The sequence below is a fragment of the Neopelma chrysocephalum genome, unplaced genomic scaffold (assembly GCF_003984885.1).
Source record: "Neopelma chrysocephalum unplaced genomic scaffold, ASM398488v2 Primary Assembly neopelma1_84, whole genome shotgun sequence".
Taxonomy (NCBI): Eukaryota; Metazoa; Chordata; class Aves; order Passeriformes; family Pipridae; genus Neopelma; species Neopelma chrysocephalum.
The window spans coordinates 927,210-935,633 of NW_020897746.1; the positions used below are offsets into that span (position 1 = coordinate 927,210).

The window sequence follows — 8,424 nt, forward strand, 5'->3', positions numbered from 1 at the left end:
TTCCACTCAGCATATCCTATTCTATTCTACTCTATTCTATTCTATTCTATCCTAAAAGGAGGGTTTGCCTTAAATCACTGACCACACTCCAAGGGGAAGCTGATCAGTCCAGCTGGTTCCATTACCAGGATATATTGACATCCAACATAGAGATATCCACAAACTCAGAGCTGAAACCACCAGCCCTTGGCACTTGTCTGGCTGCTGTCCAACCTTTCAGCCATGTCTCAGACCCCATTATTTCAAGGCACAGCTCCTGTCCTTGTCTAGTCCACACAGCTCTATTTCCTGACTCACTGTTGGCACTAACAGATAACAGATGATGTTCTGCAGCTCCAGAGCTCTGTCAATGCTGATTTATGGCTTTGATTGGAAGCCACGTCACAAGAGGTTCTGTGCATGAAGCAGGAGTGCAGGGTCTCTGCACTGGGGAGTGGCAGAGGAGGGAGTGCAGACACATTGTTCACACTCTGTCAAAGGCAGGTGTGAGGGGCCGTACAGGGAAGGGATCATTGCAGGGAGTTTAAAGGAACAGAAGGAAGCATTTTCTCGTGCAGTGCCTGATTAAAGTGTGAAACACTGCATGGGAAGGGAAAAGGGGGGGAAAACACAATAAAAGCACAGAGAATTCAAAAGCAGATCAGAGAGGAAACAATGACAGGAGAGTCCAGGTACAATGCTGGAGCAGGAATCTCTGAATTCCTTGTTGCTGTGAGTGGGAGGAGACAGAGAAAGAGAATTCTGTGCTTTCACAAGTCATGCACTTATTCCTAAGCCTTTCTTGTCCAAGAGGAGCTGTGGGGCTGGATGGGACTGGGTGGGTCCATAGTAGATTCCTGACCAAGCAGAACACTCCTTTGCTGGTGGGAAGTGGGACACACAGGGAGTTACAGCAAGGGAAACGCTGCCTGTGATAGCTCAGGAAAACCAGGTCCCTGGGTGGGTGGTTTGTGCTGACAGCAACAGATCTAAATTTGATGGTAATTTCTATAAAGAAATCACAGACCTAAAATTACCTTATGTTCACATTCTGGCATATTTGTGATCCACATTGCAGGCAGAAGACAGTCACCTAACGCAAGCTTGGAAATGGTGATGTGACAATTGTGTCTTGACATCCACTTATGTGTTGAAGTAGAGACTTTTAGAGCTAAAAATCACTGCTGAGAGACAGGAGCTCTACAACAGCAGCCCCCTCCTCCCCAGTCCTCATCTGGTCCCAGCAGGGGTGGTGGCACAGGCAGGGGACAAAGGGCCGTTTAGACATTGTGATCTGACCTGTGTTTTGGTTTGGTCACTAAATCATCTCATCCAGACACTACTGTAGCAATAGAGTCCTTCTGAGTGCCCTCAGAAAGGGCACTGGGAAAGCCAAAATCCACTCAGCTTTAATGTGGGCACTCCTGGTGTCGTTCCAGAAATGGTGTTGTGGAAATGGTTGGTGAGGCCACTGAACAGTGGGGATGGTTGTCAGGAAAGGTACTTCCTCCAGATTTGGCTTACAAGGGTGTCCCACCTCCTCCTGAACCCCTGATGTTTGCCAACCAACCCTCCAGCCCCACAAGATCCCCAGGTCCACTCCAGCTCCACAAGCTCCTCACATCCTTTCCAGCCCCATGAGCTCCCCACGTCCCCTGCACTTGACTTTCACACCCTCCAGAGGAGTAGAATTCGAGGGATAACTCTGCTTTCCCACACCAGAGTAGCTGTGTGATGTTTGCAATAAACAACTTCTGCTCCTCCTCAATAGCTGAGCCAAACCCACCCAATCAATACCTGTGGCTGGGAATTGCTTCAAGAGCTGCTCGAGCCATGGATCATTATTGCTGTCCTGTGTGGGCAGTGTCATTTCTATAACAATAATCATGGAATATGTGTGAATGTCAGTGAAGGACCCCATTAATGAACCTCTGCAGGATGGAAAGTAAAGCACAGAGCAGAGAGACAGACAAGTGGGTGTTTAAAATAATCCCCAGAGCACTCAAGGCTCTCTGAGCACTGAAGCAGCCCCTGAATGGGTGGGTATGAAAACAAGCAGCAGGTAATTATGGCCTGTCCTGATGGGCTGGAGAAACACCAGCAGGTTCAGTCCTGGGCTCTCCCACCTTTGAGACACACAGATTGTGGTGGATTTTGCTCGTAGTGGCACAGATTCCCTTGCTGGGGGTGAGCTGGGGGTGGGACCCAGGCCCACACCAGACAGTGGCCTGGGTGTTTGCTGAGGCTGCTCTTCCCTCACCCAGACCCCAACTTGTGCCACAGCTCACACTGTGAAAGAGCTGCTTTGTGTCCCACCTGCCATTGTCCACCTGTGCTTCCCGTGGTTGGGCTTGGGAGGACAGGGAATGGCTGGGAAGCCAAACACTCTGAAGGACAGAGCTGAAATCTCTTTGGATTAGAGGAAGCTGGGATGGGGTTACCCTGGCCAAAGAGAGGGAGGGAGAAAATCCCTGTGGCTGTAGAGACTCAGCAGTGATGGAAGTGGGGAAAGGAGATGGAACCAGACTCTCCTCATACTCTCAGGCTCATGGTGTGACTCTTGGGGATGGGCCTGTGCAGGACCAGGAATTGGACTCAACAATCCTTGTGAGTCCCTTCTAACTCAGCACATTCTGGGATTCTGGGATTGGTGCTCAATGAAAAGACCAAAAAAAATAATATAAAACCAAAATGCAATTTCAATTCCATTTAAACAGAGAAATGCTTTTCTTCTTGTCATATCCCAAACTCATCTGGACACAGTCCTGGGCAACCAGTGCTGGAGGAACCTGCACTGAGCTGGGTGGTCTCTAGAGGTGCCTCTGGTCCCCTTCTATAGAATAGAATCATAGAATCATTAAGGTTGGAAAAGACCTCCAAGATTAATCCAACCTCTGACAAAACACCACCTCGACAACTAAACCAGAGCAGTGAGTGCCACGTCCAGTCATTAAATCTTGAGTTCCTGCCAGAGAAATCATGTTCTCCTGTCCCACTACAGGTAACAGAGAGACCTTGCATTGGTTACTGGGGCTGCACTGGGATCAAACTCTCCCTTCTCTCTCACCTCCCAATTTTTTAGGATCAGTTATCATGTGACAGCTGGGATTCAGGACCTCTCAGAGAAGTGGTGCCTGGTAACAGAGCTGTGGAATTTTCCTAGCACTCCAAGCCCTACTTGGCAGCCCTTGGGGAGGTGATCCAGACAAACTGGATCAGCCTGGGTCACTCTGTGCCCAAGTTCTGCACTGGCTAGATGAAAAAAAATGGAAAAAAAAGAAAGAAAGGGGGGGCAAAGCCCCAGAGGAGGTGGAGGTGGTGCTATGGAAAGCCTCACATGCTTCCCAAGCTCAGCTCTTACTGAGATGCAGAGCCTTTAACCTAAATTAATAGATCCTCTGGGGTGTGCAAAACTGGGCTAATATTTTGCAAGAATAGCTCTCCCCTGCCTCTTGCCCTCCAGTATGATGAAGACAAAATGCCTTCATTATTGCAGCATTTAACAGTGTGCAGTGTTTATGAAGAGGCTGGAGGATGTGAAGGAATCCAAACCAATTACATTAATCTCCCAGCAAATAAAGCTGCAAATATTTACCTTCACTCTACTGCTTTATCTTATTGGACAAGCTCTTGAATTAATCTAAATCCAGTCCTTTAACCTTTCTGGATGGATTGTTCTCTCTGACATCAGGAGGTCACCCAGACTTTACAGTTGGGCTGCACAGGCAGACACCAGCTCATCTATAAATTGCATTTTGGGCACACGAGCCCTGTTTAAATTTCCTTCATCCATTGTAGTGCTTGGAAGAGCAGCTTTCCCTGACTCCCTCTAGTTCTGGGTGTTCCAGCACAACTCTGCAGTGCAAGAGCAGTGCAGAAAACCCCATCCCATGGTGAACAAACAGCAGGGCAATGTCAGATTTAATGTAGGACTGTTCCTGGAGTGATGTCATTTCGTCACCCTGAAAACTTTCCTCACAAGAGTCCACTGATCCAGCCCCAACTCTCCTTGTACCTCAGGCAAGGCCCTGCTCTCCCACAAATAAATCTGGTCTGCAAAGCTCCACCTTGATTCTTTTTGCCATTTATTTTTTTTTCCTTTTTTTAACACGTGACACCAAATTCAGTGCTTGGCTGTGTGGCTTCAGCAGCAACACCAAAGGTGTGAGCAGAAAACGAACTCATGGTGCCCACAGGACTGTAGCACCCAGGACATGCCAGGGATGGACAGAACTGGTCTGTTGTGTGAAATACCCCATTTTTTTACTCTTTTGCCGACACCTCTAAGTTTCCTCTGACGATCCATTCTCAAATTGCAGCTCCTTCACCCTGCCAATAACCCCAGTTCTCTGAGCTTGTTCCACTCTGAAAATGCAGGGCCGGGTGTGTTCAGTCCCAGAAGGGCCTGGTGGAACATGCCCTGTTAGACAAAGCTCTGCAGAAATCCAGCTGCACAGCTTTGGGACCCACCTACCAGGGATGGTCAAGGAAGGTCTCCAGGGTGGTGGAGTGATTTCTATCAGCCTTTTTGAACTGGAGGGCCATTCGTGCACCACTCATGGTGGCCTGTCCATCCCCTCCCCATCCCATGGTGTTGCTGCTGCACAGCCCAAGCCAAGGCTGGAGGTGTGCAGGGACCTGGAGACACTCACCCCACTGAAAGAGCTGCTCCAAAATCCTGTTCCAGCACCCTGTTCATCCCTAGAGGTGAAGGGGCTTTATCAGGAAGGTAGATCAGTGGAAGAAGCAGGACATAAACTATTCCAGATGTGCTGGATTTGACCATCACCAGCAAAAGCCTCCAGTTCTTTTGATTTCACAGCAAGGACCCCCAGGACTGGTCTGGATTCATCACAGAATCATTTAGGTTGGAAAAGACCTCCAAGATCATCAAGTCCCACCATTAACCCAGCACTGTCAAGGCCACCACTGAACTGTGTCCCAACGTGCCACACCCACACAAGTATTAGATCCTTCCAGGGATTGTGACACCACCACTGTCCCGGGCATCCCATTCCAACGCCTGACCAGGTTTGCCCTGGTCTCCAAGTCCCTGTGGAACAGTCTAAGTGTGATCCAAACCAAGAGAGGAAGAAGCCAAACTGCTTTCTGCTTCAACCAGGGAGTTTTCACACTCTGCTCATGAGGACCTGCCAGAAAGCCTTTGCCCCTCATGTGGTTGCCTGACTAGTTGTCCCTCTGTTACACCATTCCAAGGAGAAGCTGTTAGGGCTGCAGGCAGGAGTCTGGGCTGTGCTTACACCAACTGAGCAGGGTTTGGAAAACAGCTGGACATCACACAATGGAAATCATTAAGAATCATTAAGACTGGAAAAGACCTCCAAGATTATTAAGTCCAACCTCTGACCAATCCCACTACACCATCCTGTGGAGTTCCACATCCACGTGTTTTTGGAGCATTTCCAGGGATGGGGACTCTACCACTGCCCTGGGCAGCCCCTTCCAGTGCTGTGTGAGATGTGACAAAATTTACAGCCAGTCCTGGGAAGGATGGTTGGATTTCATGGATGTTTTAGGTGGAATGATATAAGGAATGGCCAGACTTCCCAGGTAACCTGCAGGGAGTCTTGGGGAACTTGTGGCGAGCACAGCTGTGCAAGACCAGCAACATCTGCATAACCATATTTGCAACATTATATATGGCCCAAGGTCATCTATACACCTGTCTCAGAAACACCAGATTTTGGTGCATATGTAGCAAAACTGGTGCAAATGGGGAAATAGCAACTGGTGGTTACTGGGGTGGAGGTGCAGAGGTACAAGGGGGACAAAACAGAGAACCAGGAAAGGGGAATAAAAATAATAATGTGTGCAAGGGGTGTAATGGGTTGTGCCCAAGGGTTCATGTTGGGAAACCCTGCACTTGATCAGCACAGCTGGGGCACAGCAACAGGGTTGGACGGGGCTTGGAGCAGCCTGGGAGAGTGGAAGGTGCCCCTGCCCATGGCAGGGAGTGGAATGAGAAGGTCCCTTCCAACCCAAACCAAACTTGGCTTCTGTGATTTTGGGGGCAGAATGTGGACCTAAATGGAGGGGGATGGTTTCTGAGTGATTGAGGTGGAAAAACAGGGCAGGAGGAGGAAGAGAAGGAGGTGCAGGGAGCACTCAAGGCTTCAAACAATCCTGAGATGGAAAGTACCATCCAGATGACACCTCGAGGGCTGCTGTGACACACTGAGGGCTCTGCCCAAGGAGAGCTGATGAAAACTCATGGAATGGAAGGAAAGGAGCCAAGGGAAGAGATGCCCCATCCCTGGAAGTGTCCAAGGCCAGGTTGGACGGGGCTTGGAGCAACCTGGGCTGGTGGAAGGTGTCCCTGCCCATGGCAGGGGGTGGAATGAGAGGATCTTTAAGGTCCCTTCCAACCCAAACCATCCTGGGATTCTGTGACTCAGACAACCCCTGTGGGGTTGGGTCATGGCACTCAGGCTGCTTTATAGGGTCAGGAGGAGCAGTATGGGAAGCTTCACTTGGCTGTCAGGCAAACCCCTGGCCATGTTGGCAGTGTGGGGTTGGTGCCTGTGCCCAGCCTGATGGCACTGGCAGCTCTGGCAGCTCCTACAGCTGCAAAACATGGGTGAGATGAGGCAGTGAAGGAGCAGAACTCCCTTAACATGCTTGATTCCTCACTGTCATTTTAAACTGTTCTTGCTCTGAATTTCCTCCTCCTTGCAGATGATCAAATATAAAAAAAAAAAAAACCAAACAAACCAAGAAACAGCTTTTCAAAAATCTCTCCCTGGATTTGTTTCCAAGGATTTAAGGATTGGACAAGTGTAAAATCATCATTGCTAAGGTGAAATTCCTGATTTATACTATTATGAGGATGATCCTCTTCCCTCTGCCAGAGAAATGTGAAGTCACCCTGGGGAACCAGGGATCAGCCTGTCACATCTGCTCCATCTCATCATCTCTGCTGAGTGACCAGGTGGGGACAGCTCCAAGTGGAATGGCATAGGAATGTCTTGTATGGCATTCCCACTTCTCCCTCCACCACAGCAGATGGGAAAGCTCAAAGCTCAACCCTGCAAATCTTACAAGTCACCAAGAAGGAGCTCTGAGAGGTGACAAAGGAACTGGAGTTATGGAGTTGAGGAGCAGGAAGTAAGAAACATTTTTGGGATTCAAAAATCCCTAAGAAATGTCCTTATTAAGTGCAGTGGAGCTGGCAGGCCCCTGGATATTTGCAGCATTTCGCAAGTCCCTCAATTTTTTATTTAAAAAACAGCAGAATCAAAACCATTTTATTAATGCATCTTAGTTTTGCTGATCTGTTTAAGGGAAAGAAAAGCAAATAAGTGATTCCCTCCACTCCGGATGAAGTGTTTCATATTGATGTCCTTCAGGGGAAATAATTTGTATTTTCATTCAGAGCTAACTCATTATGAAACATCTTTCAATTGTCATTTCAAGAAAAACATGGAATTTGCAATGAAACACATTGTTAAACACAAAACAAAAATCTCCCAGGCAAAAGGGAGGAGCTGATTGAAGGCAGGAACCCAAGCCCAGCACAGCTCTGCCCCTACATCCAAGGAAATTCCAGTCCAGAGGCAGCACCTGAGTTCTGGCAGCCCCAGAAAGAACCAAATGCATACCATGGTTACACATAAAGGCTTGAAGGGCACAGCAGCATCCAAAGAGTGGGGACATTCAACAGGGAAATCACACACAACACAAACAAAGGTGGGACACTGCAATAATCTGAGTTCTGGGTCATTAATTCCCTGTTAACTGATTTCACTCCATGATCTGCACACATCCTGCTGCCTTTTATTTTACTGAGCCCAAATGTTTCCCTGAGGTTTCCGTTTGCTTTGCCTTGAAGGCATTTTGGTGTCATATCCCGAGTGACCTCCCAATTTTACAAGGGTCTGGAGTGACAGGAAAATGGGGAATGACCTCACACTGACAGGGGCAGGGTTAGATGAGATATTGGGAAGGAATTGTTCCCTGTGAGGGTGGTGAGGTCCTGGCACAGGTTGCCCAGAGAAGCTGTGGCTGCCCCATCCCTGGAAGTGTCCAAGGCCAGGTTGGACGAGACTTGGAGCAACCTGGGATAATGGAAGGTGTCCCTGCCCATGGCAAGGGGTGGGACTGGATGAGCTTTAAGGTCCCTTCCAACCCAAACCAGTGTGTGATTCTAAGGTTCCTGTGCCCTTATTCCTCTCTGTCCCTTTGCAAAAGCTGAGCAAAGCTTTTGGCCACATCCCATTTGCTGTGTGAGTGCAGCCACTGCCAGGCTGGGCTGGGAACACACCCAGGTGTGAGCTCTGCCCAGGGAATACCTGAGCTCATCAGTGAGCCCTGACTGAGGAATCACAGAGTCACAGAATGTGCTGAGATGGAAGGGACCCACAAAGATCAGCGAGTCCAGCCCCTGGCCCTGCACAGGCCCATCCCCAAGAGTCACCCCCTGTGCCC

General features: G+C 49.0%; 1 protein-coding gene and 1 long non-coding RNA gene across 2 annotated transcripts in view; both read right to left on the minus strand.

Annotated features, from left to right (window-relative positions):
* SHISA6 (shisa family member 6) overlaps window positions 1-8,424 on the minus strand; it is a gene marked incomplete at its 5' end in the record, with an annotated part of 218,201 nt that overhangs the window by 129,538 nt on the left and 80,239 nt on the right. The window lies entirely within an intron of this gene.
* On the minus strand, window positions 2,688-4,933 carry LOC113971488. The gene is made up of 2 exons (XR_003535573.1): window positions 4,632-4,933; window positions 2,688-2,812 (listed from the first exon to the last, which is right to left on the minus strand). It is a non-coding gene; the product is annotated as an uncharacterized LOC113971488 (long non-coding RNA).